This window comes from Sciurus carolinensis, chromosome 9 (assembly GCF_902686445.1).
Source record: "Sciurus carolinensis chromosome 9, mSciCar1.2, whole genome shotgun sequence".
NCBI classification, from domain to species: Eukaryota; Metazoa; Chordata; class Mammalia; order Rodentia; family Sciuridae; genus Sciurus; species Sciurus carolinensis.
Genome location: NC_062221.1, coordinates 135,684,356 through 135,699,681, shown reverse-complemented (window position 1 = coordinate 135,699,681; position 15,326 = coordinate 135,684,356).

Genomic DNA, 15,326 nt, shown 5'->3' with positions numbered 1-15,326 from the left:
AAGGTGTGGCCATGGGGCACTGCTCATGGACAGCCCAGTCTGTCCATGCAAGGCTGGATGTCCACAGCATGTGAGGTTTCCTAGGAGGTGGACAGAGCGGGGTGTGGGAAGAGAAAAGGGAAAGTAGGGGGCTGGGCTCTGGCCTAGTGGACAGGGACCACCCCGCCCTCTGCCACTGGATTCCAGCCTTGTCCTGGGAGCCTCAGACTTCCAAATTCCATGTGGGTTTTCCGGGTTGTGATAAGGTGTACTTATCAAGGCAAAGTGTTAGCTCACAGTCTAACAGTTCGTTACTTCTAAATGTTTAGGCACGTGGTCCGTAGGCCCATTCTGAGCCCTTCCTGGGCCTTGCCAGCAGTAGGGTGGCCTGGTGGCAGCGTGTTTATAAGTGGCTGTCACAGCTGTCTTCAATGGCTTTCACTGGCCCTGCAAGGGCGCAGCCTGGGGATGACACCTGTCATCCGGTTGGCAGTGCTGATTGCTTTGGAGCTCTTACGTCATGTCATGCGGTCCAGTGGTTGAGGGTTCTTCCTGGGGAAGAGTGATGGAGAAACTGCAGATGCGTGTCCAGTGACGGTCACTGCTGGGAGGCTGTCCATGTGGCAGCCACGCCCGCCTGTCCAGGCTCTGGTGCTCCAGGACTTGCGTTCTCCACGAGCTGCTTACCGTCCTCTTTAAAAAGTGCCACCTCCTAACAAATGTTCCTCGCCTGGCAAAAAATACCACCAGGGAGCCCTCTGGGCCTGTCCCTATGCTCAGGCACTGACAAAGTGGGAAAATGATGGGCAGGACCCCTGCTGGCCGGGCAGTGCAGAGCTGAGGGAGGACGGGGCCCAGGAGGGGAGGCGGAGGGAGAGGGAGCCCTCAAACTTCGGGGTGTGGGAGGGAGTCTGGAGCGGGGCTGGCGAGCTGCTTCTGTCCAAAGCCAGGTTGTAGGTGTTTTAGGTCTGGGGACACCTGGTCTCTGTTACATCTTCTGCACTCTGCAGCTGCAGTTTGAAGGCAGCCATGGATGATCCGTGAGTGAGCGTGGGGGATGCTGGGGACTGGTGTGTGTACCCCCCAATCCATATGTTGACGCCACAACTACCAGTGTGAGGGGTTCGAAGGCCAGGCCTTAGGGAGGCGCGTCTGTTGCAGGGATAAAATGCCCAAGATAAGCAACTTCAAGGGCAAAACCTCCTTGTGGCTCGTGGTTTCAGAGGCTTCAGCCCATGGTCAGTGGGCTCTGTTGTTTTGGGCCTGTGGCGAGACAGCTCATCATGGTGGAGGGCAGGTGGATCAACTGCTCACTGATGGCAGTCGGAGGTGAAAGAGTGGGAGGGGGCAGGTCCCAATATCCCCTTCAAAGTCACCTGCCACTGACCTCCCTTCCTTCTACTAGACCCCAGCGCCTAAAGGGTCCACCACCTCCCAGGAGTGCCACAGGCTGGTGACCAAACCTTCACATGTGGGCCTTTGGGGACATTTAAGATCCAAACTGTGATGGAGCTGTTCAGGTTGGATGAGGTTGCGGAGTGGAGCGCCACCCTGGATTAGCGCCCTTACAGGAGGAGGAAGGGACCTGGGCTCTGCCACGGGAGCATGAAGAAGGTGGCCATAAGCACACCAGCAGAGAGCCTCCACCAGAGCCCAGCCACGTGGACGCCTGCTCTCCAGAACCGTGGGAAATAGAGGTTTGCCGTTTGAACTACCCGGTCTATAGTATCCTGTGTGGTACTCTGCTACACCGGGGCTTTCCAAAAAACTTTATTTAGGAATACTGAAATTTGAATTTCAGGTAATTTCACTTGTCATGAGACATTTGCTCTTCTGTGGCATTTTAGCAACCATTTAAAACTGTAACAAATATTCTTAGGTTGCTGGCTGAATTTGGTCCCAGGACTGCCAAACCCTGGTCCACAGCAACGTCTCCCGAATTGTTCAAGAGAAGAAGCCCACTCCTGCCCATGGTTGTGAGCGCAGCCCCGGCTGTCCCGGGGCCCCTGGTCTGCAGGGATGGACAGCAGAACTGGCACACCCTCTCTGATCATCTACACATTTTCCAGCCTTTGAAACAGTGCATGCTTACGATTTATAAATAACATGTGTGCATGCACCTGCGTGTGGGTGTGTGTGCACACGCAGAGGTGGGGTGGAGAATCTGGGTTATCTTTGCAAGCAATCTATCACACACACATAAAATGAAAGTCAGCCTGCCTCCTGAGTAATGAAGAGAATATTTAAAATACTTGAAGACATGTGTCAGTTACAAGGCAGGAAGCATTTCAGGGCCGGGGTGGGAGAGGAGCGAGACACGCAAGAGTGAGCCTGTGTGAGCACCCGCCCCTCAGCATCTTTTCTCCAGAAGGGTGAGGAAGCAGGAGGCCAGCAGAGCTGTGGACGGTGCCAGGGACAGGGGAGCCATGCCAGCATTGAGGGTCCACCAGGCACTGAGGCCACGAGCCCCTCACCCCAGCTCCCTGAGACCAGCTTGGGAAAGGCCCAGGGCTGTGGTGGAGGGATGAGGGGCTGGGAAAGAGTCCGGCCCTCGCAACAAGTGGAGCTGGCTTTGAATGATTCCAGTCTCAGATGGGATCACAGATTAGGGATTGCAGGCGCCCACACCTGCCTGCAAATGTAATGTCTCTGGAAAGAGAGCAATAGCCTCCTGGATCTCCCACACAGCACCTGTCACTCAGGCAGAGACTTGGTGCATGAGGAGGTAAGACAATGGCCAGGGGGAGAGGGAGGTTGAAGAGGCAAAAGAAACCCATCAGCTGGGAATCCAAATAGTGGATGTTAAAAGACTACGCTTAACAGAGTCAAGAAAACAGTCGGGCACCGTGGCGTGCATCTGTAATCCCAGCGGCTCCGGAGGCTGAGGCAGGAGGATTGCAAGTTCAGAGCCAGTGTCAGCAGCTGAGTGAGGCCCTAAGAGACTTAGTGAGATCCTGTCTCAAGGATGTAGCTCAGTGGTTAAGCACCTCTGGGTTCAATCCCCAGTGCCAACAAAACCAAGCAAAAAAAAAAAAGTCAAGAAAATAAGTACGAGTTGAGGATTTGGGCAGAGAATTAGAAATATAAGAGACCTGGAAGAAAATGATGGAAGTGAAAAATACAATCACAGATGAAGACCCGAGGTTCCACGCAGACTCGGCAGAGCTAGGGGGAAAGGGGGGACCGCAGCAAGGAAAGCGTCTAGAGGGGAGCCCGGGGAAAGTGGAAGGCTGAGGTCGCAGCCGGGCGGCCGAGCACTGGCCAGAGGGCTGTCTGCAGGGATGGCACCCAGTTCTGGAGGGACGCTGGCCCCGCAGGAGCAGGGCACTGCCCCACAGGGAAAGCCTAGAGGAAAGGCCAGTCCAGATTCCCAACCAGGGCAGGACAGGCGACCCGCCAGCCCTTCTGACCCCGGCTCTGCCCACTCTACTCCTCCAGCCCTCCTGGCTGGGCGTCCGCAGGGCAGGACTTAATGCCACCTCTCAGAGGAGTTTCCCTGCCCCTCCGCCTCGGCTCTCTCCGTCTTTTCCGTGGCAGCATTTCCCTCTGCTGTGGTGCTGTGTGTGCATTGGTGGCACTCTGTGCTGTGGGCTCCCTGAGGGCAGGGAGGTGGCCTGGCGTCCAGCTGCAGTTGGAGGTGCAGCAGGGGAACAGGCCCTGAGGGAGCGGCCGGTCCTGGGCCCTGGGGGTGGTCGGCGGTCCAAGTCACCGTCCTCTGGACACGGGCTCTACGGGCTGCCTTGTCTGAAGTCCCAGGTCACCTGGGAGCACGGTTCTGCGCGAGGAGCGGCAGACTGTTGCCCTCTCCCTACAACAGCATGACCCGCCAGGACGGTTCCCAGAGCAGCCGCGGCCCCGGCTGGCGGTACGGGCTCCCTGAGCTAGCCTGGCTTAGGAGACTTCACAGCCTATTAATCTACTTTAAAAGACCTGCTCAATGCAATGAGACCTTTCCGCCTGAGGATAATTAAGATGAGGCTTAAAGAGATTTAAAAAAATTCAAAGCCATTTTATGTATTGAACACCTAAAGGTGAAGCCATCAGTTACCATGACGACAGTCTTTGGGGGAAGCTGTAAAGGTGCCAACAACAAGGAAAATGTCCGAGACCTGGAGAGCCTCCGTCCCTGGCCTTTTCTTCTCTGCGGTCCTCGGGGCACCGGGGAATGAGAGACTGCAGCTGTTTGCTGGTGTCATTTGATAGGGTCAGAGGTTAAGCAGCACTCAGGGTTCAGGGCTCTAACACCTGATCTGCTAGATGTGAGCTTCCTGGAGTCAGAGATGGGAGGCCCCGGGGCTGAGGCCATATTTCCTTTTGGGGTGACTTCTGACCCTGCCCTTTCCTGGGGTAGGTGGCTCACAATCCGCTACTGGCAGGGGCCGGGCCAGTGGACACGGAGCAGAGGGCCTCAGCTGGGAACCCTGGGACCAACGTGGGGCAAATGTGCGCTGCTGGCCTCTCATGGAGAGCAGGGCTCTGTGGAGGCGACACCCCAAGTGGTGACTTACGTGCCCTACACGCTGCGCCCTGCGCTGGGCCTTTCCTGCCGGGGAAGCTCCCTCCTCTGGGTGTGGGGGAGGAGCGCGTCACCGCTTCTTTGATCTTCCCTGCAGCTTTCCGGAGACAGTTTTATACTGAGGATCATTTTCACTTTGCAAATCAGGGCCCTGCAGCTCTGGTGACTCCCAGTGCCAGAGACGGGCCGCCAGGCTCGGGTGGGAGTGGAAGGTCTCCAGACGGAGGAGGAGGAGCGCGTCACACCCGCGCCCTAATTAGGAGGAGAGCTTACCGTCGTCCCGGTGGCTCTGTGCCAGCGAAATGAGCAGCCGGCTGCAGTGGGGACAGTGGACACTCTGCTTCCGAGGAAAGACAGATGCAATCAAGAGCATTGCGGCTGCGGAAACCTGGGCACCGGCAGGGCTCTGGAGGGTCTCATGGGGAAAGGCAGGGTTTTTATATTTTTGCATTTTTGAAAATTGACAGACACGCTGCTCTGAGCACAGCTGGACGCAGTGCAGATGTGCCGTGGGGGTCAGTCTCGCTCACCCACAAATGCTGCGGGGCCCGGGGCCACCATACTGGTGGTAAGAGCACTGGACAGCCACTCTCTCACGCTTTTCAAGCAGATGACCGACCATCGATAACCGCGGCGCCATGCTGCCAAACACGGCTCTTGACATTCACCCTCCGCGACCAACAGAGTGCCGTCTGGGCCACGACTCGGCCCCTGCGCCTGCCCCCGGTAACCACCGTCTGCACTGCTTGTGCAGGGCCAGGCTTTCTGGGTCCTGGGGTGCGTGAGGCCTGGCAGCGGGGCAGTCCCCTGTGTGGCTCATTCCACTTAACACACAAACCGCTGGTCCACCCATGTTGTTGCAAATGGCTGCAAAGAAAACCATCAGCAGACGGAAGAGAGCGTCTGTGGGGTGGGAGGAAATATTTCTGAACTGTACATTTGATAAGGGATTAATATCCAAAGTATATAAGAAGCTCAAAAGCAGCAAACACACAACAAAAATGAAAAACCCCAAAAAAACAAAACCAAACCAACCACCCCCAGAGCAAATACCCTTGTTCTGGTTTTAGCTTGCTTAGTTAAACGTATGCGCTTTTCATTTTGAGGGTCAGGGTCTGGCTGCAGAGCCAGGCTGTCCTCAAAGGCCCAGGCTCAAGCCGTCCTCCTGCCTCAGCTTCCTGCTTTCTGGCTTTGTTTGCACCACGTCCAGGGCTCTGAGGCCTCCTGGCCAGTGGCGGGGGAGCAACTGGCTTTGCTCTGGGATGAGAGCTTCCAGTGGTGCTGTTGTGACCTGGGTCACATGGGTCCTGGGGACCATTTGGGGCTGTCCTGCTGCCCTCAGCCACCTGGCCCTGGGGGGAGCCTGGCCACGGTCACCAGAAGGGAAGGCAGCTTTCTGCTGAACTCTGAGCCTCGGGAGTCTTGCTCAAGCCCCGCAGAGTTCACTTCCGATTTCTTGCCCGGCCGGGCCTCTCACTTCCCTAACGCTGTGCTGAAGCCTGGGAGGACCCAGTCTTTCCTTCCCAGGTCATCTTCTGACCGCTCCGTGGCTTTCAGAGGCAGCAGGGTGCCTGGCCAGGAGGGGCGGTAAAACCCATCTGATGAGCTTTGAGATGGAAAGACGCAGGCGGAGGAAGCAGTGCCGGAGAGGCCTGGGAACCCCTTCGAGGCCCGGGTCACGGAGGCTGGTCCCCGAGGAGCACGGCTGAGCAGGAGAGCAGGAAGCAGGCGCAGGGAGGAAGGCCATGGGGAGGAAAAGGGGAGGAAGACCCACCGCGCCAGACTGTAGTCGGTGAGGCGGGGGACACAGGGCCCTGCCAAAGGAAGGGGACCAATGGACTGACTCCCAGGGGCTGGGCCCCTTCCTGGTGGGACCCCACTTAAGGAAAGTCCCTTTCAGAGCCCAGGGCCTCGCAGGGAGGGTGGGTGCAGGGGGCAGGTCCAGGGCTTCCGCTGCTCACGCCACCTGCGGGCAATTTTCCCTTGGCCTGGCAGGTGGGGCTTGGGACCCCTCCGCCTGCAGTTCTCCCTGGGCTCTCCCTCCTGGCCCCCATGGCCAGCTAACCAAGCCCCTGGTGTGTTCTGGACATGCCCGTCTCCCCAGCCACCTCTCCAGTGTCCGTGCCATCCCCCACGCCAACACCACCATCATGCGCCCCCCTTGACCGGGCACAGCCCAGACTGTAGTGCAGCTCACTAGGCCTCAGAGCGTGGTCGGCCTCCTCCCCCAAAGCTCTGACGAGCCTGTTTGCACCTGTAGCCACCTGGCACCCTCGTCCTGCCCGGTGTCCAGAGGCCAGCAGGTCCCTCCTTGTCCCTGGTTCCAGCGTGTGCAGACAGCAGGTGCTGGCCAGTGTTCCCTGGAGGAACGAATGGGTTTGTGGTGGGATTCTCTTTCAGATTTTTAAGATCCCCCTTGCTCTCCCACTGCAAAAAGAGTAGCTCCCAAAGAGCCATCTGGGAAATTCATCTGTCACGTCAGAAAGAGCTGGAACGCATAGCCTGCCTGGTGGACCCTGGTGGCTTCGCTGCTGGGCATCCCTGCCCGGCTGGCAGAGTCTCTGTTCCCTGGGAGCCTGGGTAGATGCCTTCAAGCCAGCCTTGTGGGCTGCACTGAGCACTTGATCCTTTAATAATTGGGAGAAATTATTAAAGGCCTGTTTATAAGCGTTAATGGAAGGATTTGCCTGGCGCCGTCACACAGATCATACTTTCCTTGGCTCAGGGTATTTATCTGGCCTTCAAATCTTTTAAAACTTAATATTCAACATCATGGTTCCCCTCTGGGCACTCTTCAGTGGGTCTCTTGAACCCCTTTATCCACTGTCACTCCCTGGCTGGTGGTCCTGAGCGTTAAGTTACCTCTCCTCTGAGGTTCATGCCGTAATGCAAGGGGACACGTTTTTCTTGGCGGTCTCCGCACAGAGTGAGATTTTGAGGGAGTTAGACGTGCTTTGAGGTACCTGCCACTTGGAAAGGACAGTGCCTCCTCTGCCAACCCAGGGTTGTGGTTACTTCTCTGCAGTTGGCTTGAACCTCACAGCCTCAGGTCTGGCTGGCTCAAGGTCTCAGAGCAGCTCTCCCTGCACAGCAGGACCCTCCCATCGCCCCCCGGTCCGCAATCTGGGGAGCGCTTTGATTCTTGCACCAGCACCAGGCCTTGGGCAGCATTGTGCTTTGCAATGGGGCCCATTCCAGTCTGTTCCGGTGCTGACGTTAGTCCTCAGCATGTGGGGGCAACTAGCAGTCACCGAGGCCTGACTGGGGCTGGGTTTTATCCGATCATCTCCTCTTAATACCCAGCTGAGGAAACCCAGAGCTGCCACAGGACAAGCCAGTTGTCTGCCCAGGCCGGGCAGGCTGGGCCTGGGCCAGGATCTGCGCTGGAGGCTGCACCCCGACCTCTTTCGTTCACTACCTGGCCTCACTCTGCCGTTACTGCAAAGCACAAGGAGCCCCCGTGCCCTGAGGTCATCCACGGTTGCCATTTCCAGAGACTGAAGCCAAGGAAGAAAATGCAGAATAGGAAACTGTGTGTCAGAGAGACCCCAAAGGTCGCAGTAGAGAGTTCCCAGTTTTTGGTGTCCAAAGGAGACGCAGGAGGACAGGGGAACAGGTGACACGTGCCTCTTCTAGCAGAGGGAGCTGGGGAACTTCAGAAGGGCAGAGACTTCAGAACTGCCCTTACCGCAAGCTCATAAGGACTCCGAGAGGTGGGATCGGAGTGGCGTCTGTCTTGAGAAGAAGGTAACGGACACCAGGAGGGCTGTTCATGGTTCACTGTGAAATTGCTAGTGGCTCCCTGGTAGCGTCGGGCCTGTGGTGGGCTTTCTTTTTTTAAAATTTTGGTTCATTGTACACAAATGGGGCACAGCTTTCGTTTCTCTGATTGTACGGGAAGTAGTCACAGCATTTGCATAATCATACATGCACACAGGGTAACGAGGTCTGCCTCATTCTATTATCCTTCCTTCCCCCCACCCCTCCCCACCCCTCATTTTCTATACAATCCATCCTTCCTCCATTCTTGCCTCTCCAGCCCCATTATGCATCATCATCCACTTATCAGAGAAATCATTTGACCTTTGGTTTTTTTGGGACTGGCTCGTTTCACTTAGCATGATATTCTCCAACTCCAACCATCAACCAGCAAGTGCCATAATTTTATTCTTCTTTATGGCTGAATAATTCCATTGTGCATATATGCCACAGTTTCTTTATCCATTCATCTATTGAAGGGCTTCTAGGTTGGTTCTACAACCTAGCTATTATGGATTAAACTGCTATAAACATTGATGTAGCTGTGTCACAGTAAGATGCTGATTTTAAGTCCTTTGAGTATAGGCCGAGGACTGGGATAGCTGGGTCAAATGGTGGGTCCATTCCAAGTTTTCCAAGGACTCTCCATCCTGCTTTCCAGAGTGGCTGCACCAATTTGCAGCCCCACTGTGGCCCTCCCACACTGTGGCCCTCTACATGGCCCTCGCTGGGATCCCGTGGCATGTCCCAGGCAGGGGAGGAGATTCGTGTCAGCTGTGGCATCTGGACACTGTGTTTTCCTGCTAATCGACTTTAGACCACACCGAGGAGTGATAAACAAGATCAGAAGGGGTCCCTTCCACACGCAGAAGCTGCTGAAGGTCCAGAGTCCCAGAGGGGTGGAGGAAGCACGGAGCCTGACACTGCCCTCGTGATGTGGCGAGGTGTCCTGGGCCCAGGTGGCCTTGGACCCACATCCTGCCATCGATGGTGACTTGGGTCTTGGCCTTTCCATGTCCCAAGCAGTGGCCCTGTGGACTCCTTCCAGGTGGGTTTCCTGGGGCCACCGAGAGCCTTCTGCCCGTCACAGGTCTTTGTGTGCACCGCCAGGCACACAGACGTCTCTTTGGAGACACTTGCGTCTGGACAAAAGAAAACAAGGGTGAGCCATGGTGTCTCAAGTCTCCTGCAGACGCCACCCGTCAGAGGCGAAGCCAGCCTCTGAGCCTTCAAGTTCATTTGCTCACGGTTGGACTGACGCACGTCCAGTACCAGGAAAACAGGAACGCATGTTCCTGGGTGTCCCCGAAGAGGAAGTGAGACGGACGAGCAGAACAATTCCATTCAAGAGAAAAGCAGGCCCTGCTCGGGGAAACGGGGCTTGCGCCCACGTTAGCCGACCTGAGAGAAGAACCGTGCTCGCCGGGCACTTGGAGAAGATCTTAAAGGATGAAATGATGAAATTATAAGTAATCCTGGTCTCTGCTGGGCGGGGCTTACTTTGCTCTTTGAGTTTCAGGATGACTCTGGACAAACTCAAGTTCCGCTCCAGAGCTGGGGCCAACCACAGGAAGATGGCCTTTAAAGAGAAGTGCAGAGGTCATTACAAGTGGCACGCCTCCGTAGGACGTCCAGTGAGGTGGTGGCTTTGCTCCTGGGCCCATCTGGACACCGGCCTGCCTCGGGTCCTTCCCGGGGCCTCCTGGCCAGGACAGGGCCCCTCACTCCCAGAGGCTGAACTGCATTAGAGGATGCTGCCCCATTTCTGCACACGGCTAAGGGCTGAGACTCGGCGGGGTAGGAGCCAGGAGAGGTGGCTCTTTTGTACAGGGCAGTTTCCTGGCCCCTGGGCGCCCCCCAGGCCCTCTCAGGGATCCTGGGAAGGCAGCTGGACTCACTGTAGGCCGTGGGGCTAAGTTAAGTGAGACAGTTTTGTCTTCAATTTATTTAAAGGCAGTCATTGCCATGGAAGAATTAGTGTTTGTTCATTCTAGAAAACAGATTTATTAAAAGGGAAAACGCCTCCCTCCCTCCCTCCCTGTGCTCGAATGTGTTGCTGTCGAGTTTGGGCAGGATCCTCTCACACTGGAAGGGACCCTGGTGTACAGGCTGTTCTGGAACAAGCTTACTGTGGGCAGCTTCCCAGCTTCAGTTTTTTCTGCCCTACGATGACTAGGACCTATTTTTTTCAATGTATGGGCTTAATTTTTCTCTCCAGAGTGTGTGGCCAGTGCCTCCTCCCCAGGCTGTAATTCATGAGTCAACTTCCTAAATAAGGTGGGTGCTGTGAGTGTCGTGCCCAGTACAGAGAGTTCTAGAACCCGGGGGCCTTGATTCCGGCTGTGTCTTGCCTCAGCGTCCATCCCTGGGTGTGGCTGGATACTGTGGTGCACTCCTCTAACCCCAGAGGCTCAGGAGGCTGAGGCAGGAGGACTGGGAGTTCGAAGCCAGCCTCAGCAACGTCGAGGTGCTAAGCAACTTGGTGAGACCCTGACTCTGAACAAAACACAAGAAAGGGCTGGGGTGTGGCTCAGTGACTGAGTGCCCTGAGTTCAAGTCCCTGTATAAAAAAAAAAAAAAGCCCCTGGGTGTGACGTCATTCCCCATGGCCTTCACTGAGCAGCTGCTGTGGGTGGCTTTGTCTGCCTCCCCTACAGCCTGGGCGGCCAGAGGTGTTGGCCCTGTCTGCAGAGGAGAAACGGAGGCAGAGTGGAGATTGCTGCGTGGAGGCTCCCGTGGAGCGGACAGTCCTTCTGTCCTCGTCGCTGCGGCTGGACTGTTCTGAGGCTCAGGCTGGCTGCTCTGCTGCAGAGGCTGAGACACGCTGGTCTCTGCGCAGCGAGCGCACAGGTGCCAGAGGAGGCGAGGCCCATGGACCGGCCAGGGCTTCGTGCTCCCACTGGGCCTGCCCTAGCCTGTGTCCCTTCTTAACTATGACACCGTCCTTGGCCTGCTGCCCGAGGGGCCCCTTCTGGAGGTTCCTCAGCCAGGATGCTCGCCACGATCCCACAGCCCCGTGGCCACCTCGGGGTGCTGCCTCTTGCTCTTGATGGTAGACGAGGGCCCCCAAGACGAGGTGACGAGGTGACAAGGGCTGGAACACCCTCTGCTCCAGGCTCTGGGTGACGGGACAGTGGGGCCCGCAGCCGTGGCTCACCCGCTGGGAGAGAGCCTCCCCTGGCTCCAGGCCACCTGCCTCCGGCACCAGCCCTGGCCCGGGAGTGGCACAGGAGGGCCCATTTCCTCCTGGTCCGACATCAATCAGACGTGTGAGGCTGGGGCCACTTCGCTTTCTCTCAGCTTTCTCTTTCTCAATGCAGAAAGGCAGAAATAAGCCGGCACGGTGGCGGACGTCTGTGCTCCCAGCATCTGGGGAGGCCGAGGCAGGAGGTCTCAAGTTCAGAGACCCTACGCAACTGAGAGAGACCCTGCCTCAAAATAAAAATAGAAAGGCCTGAGGATGTGACTCAGCGGGTAAGCACCCTACGTTCAATCCCGGCACCAAAAAAAAAAAAAAAAAAAGGCCATTTATGACAATTTACAACTCGAGGGGCAAAAAATGTAACATAGCAGTACTTAGCGCAGGGTCGCTGGGCTGCACGGCCCTGCCACACAGGCACGTAGGCCACAGCGCTGCCTCGGTCCTGGGACCAGAGGTCCAAGTCAGGAGCTGGTTTCTTCATCTGTTTTTTTCCTTCACAATTCTTGGGATTTACCGGGGTGCCTTACCACTGAGCCATATCCCCAGCAATTTTTATTTTTTATATTGAGACAGAGTCTCACTGAGTTGCTGAGGCTGGCCTTGAATTTGTGACCTTCCTGCCTCAGCCTCCCAAGGCTCCCTCCTTGCCTGGAGCTGGCTGTGTGTCCCTGCGTCCTCGCGTGGCCGTCCCTCTGTGCACGTCTGTCTTCTCCTCTTCCTACGAGGTCACCAGTCGTGAGTCTAGGGAGCATCCCAATGAGCTCGTTCTGCCTCAAGGACCTTTTTAAGGCCCCTGTGTCCTCACACAGTCACGTTCTGAGTCCCGGGGGTCAGGACTTGCACTTGTTAGGTCCAGGACACGACGCAGCCCAGGACCCCTGCTGTGGTGGTGGCTGCAGAGATGACCGTGGTGGCTCTGCTTACCCCACCGTCACCGTCAGCGCGGACGTTGTCACCAACTCTGAGGCACAGGCAATGTTGAGCCATTTTTCAGGTGCGGAAACTGAGGCTCAGAGAGAGTCTGCAGCGGGTTCAAGGACCTGGAGCTTGTAAGTGCCTGCACAGGGATGTCACTGTGGATCTGTGGTGGCTGTCCCTCCTGCCTCTCTGGTGCCCACCCTGCCAGTGGTTTCTTCTCCAAGGGCAACGTAGGAGAGACCCTCGCCAGGTTAAGGGGAGAGGGTGGAGGACCTCCAAGGCCCCCGGTGACTGGAAACAGAGGGTGGTGGTGTGGCTCCTCCTCCCCACCCTGAGGCTCCGTGGCCGCCCTCCACGGCACAGCTGAGCGGGACTTCTGGACTTGCCCCGTGCAGCGCCCTGGTGCCTCTGAGCACTGGGGGCTTTTCACGATACCCCAGCAGGGTTCCACAGGGAGCACCAAGGCAGGGTCCACAGGGGCCCAGGCTGGGATTCTGGCGCACAGCCAGGCTGGGCGCTGCAGCTCCAGGGGTGTGCACGGAGTTCCAGCTCCGGCCCTTGCCTGGCGCCCGTCCCGGATGAACCGCGTCCTCATCGCACTGGGGGCTACACGTACCAAGGTTGGGTCAGTCCTGTTAATCGCCTGGTGCACCCTCCCTGGGGGCTGCGTGGCAAGCGCTGCCAACACGTGGCTCAGAACAGACTTCACTCTCCAGCCAGGGTGCAGGCAGGGCTGTTCCCATGGAGGCTCTGCTCTGTCCCCCCTGCATTCCCTGGGGCCACTGCCATCCTGGGTGGTCCTTGTCCTGTGCCAGCATCACACGGGCCTCTGCCTCCCTCTCCATGGCCTTCTGTCTGCCTCCTCCTTTGGTGTTCTATGAGGACCCTGGTCATTGGTTTAGGGCCACCCTAATGCAGTATGTCTCCCCAAGAGCCTTTACCTTAGTGATACCTACAGAGACTCATATTCCAAAACAAGCTGCAGCATGGTGCTGGCACCAAAACAGACAGGTAGGCCAGCGGGACACGGTAGAAGACAGGGGGACATACCCACTTAAGTACAGTTGACTCTTACTAGACAAAGGTGCCAAAAACTCACAGTGGAGAAAAGATAGCCTCTTCAACAAATGGTGCTGGCAAAACTGGAAATCCATATGCAGCAAAATGAAATTAAACCTCTATCTCTCACCCTACACAAAACTCCACTCGAAATGAATCATGGATCTAGGAATTAGACCTGAGACCCTTCACCAAATAGAAGAGAAAGTAGGCCCAAATCTCCATCATGTTGGCTTAGGACCAGACTTCCTTAACAAGACCCCCAGAGCACAAAAAATAAAAGCAAGAATCAATAAATGGGATAGATTCAAACTAAAAAGCTTTTTCTCAGCACAGGAAATAATCAGTAATGTGAAAAGAGAGCCTACAGAGTGGGAGAAAATCTTTTCCACACACACTTCAGACAGAGCACTCATCTCCAAAGTTTATAAAGAACTTAAAAAGCTTTACACCCAAAATACAAAGAACCCAAAACAAACTGTAGGACTGGAGACACCACTGCAACCTCTACACCCAGGGAGGGTGTGGGCTGCCCCAGGCCACTTACACGGAATTCGGGGGGGCTGGGAGCATCAAAGCCCCGGGTGAATACAGGGTGCACCTGGTTGTGAAGGGAGGGGATTTCTCTGTGTTTTTCTATGACTGATTAATGGACCCCGAGAAGCCTGGTGCCTCCTGAGGGGTGTTTGGCACCATCTGTGGTCAACTCTCAAGTCTCGGCTGGTCCCGCTGGCTGGGGCGGGGTGTCTTTTTCGGAAAGAACTCCATGAAGGGCTGTCTGGCCACCCTCCCAGCTGCAGCGGGGTGTGTTATTTCTGGCCTTCGACACCTGGCTGGCCTTGCTTCAGGGCGGCCACGCTGTTCTGCGTCTGGTGCTCACCCGAGGACTGCAGAACGCTCGCTCTTCTTCAGTCCTCTGCGAATTAGGGTTTTCTCTTAAGGAGCCATGAAGCCAGCCTTGTGGGGTTTGTCAGCTGGGTTTCCAACGAGTGCTTTTGATCCACAAAAGGCTTATTCAGCTCCTTCAGTCTTAATTCATTGCAGACGCTGTGGATGGCAGGCCCCAGGGCCTGGAGCCCCTGTCTGGTTTCCATCCCGCCACAGGCTGCGCGCCTCCCTGTGAGATCGCTGCTACCACCACTCAGACCCCCACTGGCTCGTCATGGGGCAGAATCAGAGCAAATCTGAGCTTCAGACGTCAGCTTGGGCTCTGTTTCCAAGTCTGCAGATCTGGATCTGGCTCACTTTGGGGGAGAGGGCCCAGCTGGAGCCCTGCGGCCGGCTGGCTGGGGCTGCACATGTCTGCCGGGAGACGGGGCCAGGGTGTCTGGGAGCCCAGTTCCTGGCAGCAGCGCGGGTTCAGATCCCGCTTCGCACCCTCTCCTTCCTCTGTTTCTCACAGACAGCTCGACTCTCCTGAGCACCTGCAAGGCCTCCATCTGGCTCAGCCCCATTCTCCCGGATCCAGACTCACATGCCTCCCAAGGACAAGGGAGAGTCCCCCTGGAGGGGTGCAGGAAGGGGAGGAACTGGGTGCGCTAGGCAGGACTCTTCCGGAAGACCAGAGGAGGGGAGTGGCCAAGGTCCCCGCAGGTTAAGAGTTCTACTGACATTGGTACTAAGTGTGAAGTGGCCTTGAACACAGGTCTACTGACCCCAAAGCCCAGGCTCTTTCTATCCCTAACAGGAGCAGGTTGGAAGGACCTGTGGGAACTTCCCTGCAGGCAGGATGACTGTGAGGCCTGTTTCCGGGGAGGCTGTGGCTTCCTGATTTAGTGAAGGACCTAAAGCTCACTCCAGGCTGTGGGGCCCAGGCCTGGTGCGTCCATTCTGACGGTGTCTGCAGACCCAGAGACGTTCCTAAGCAGCAGCACACCAGGGCTTCTTGATGCT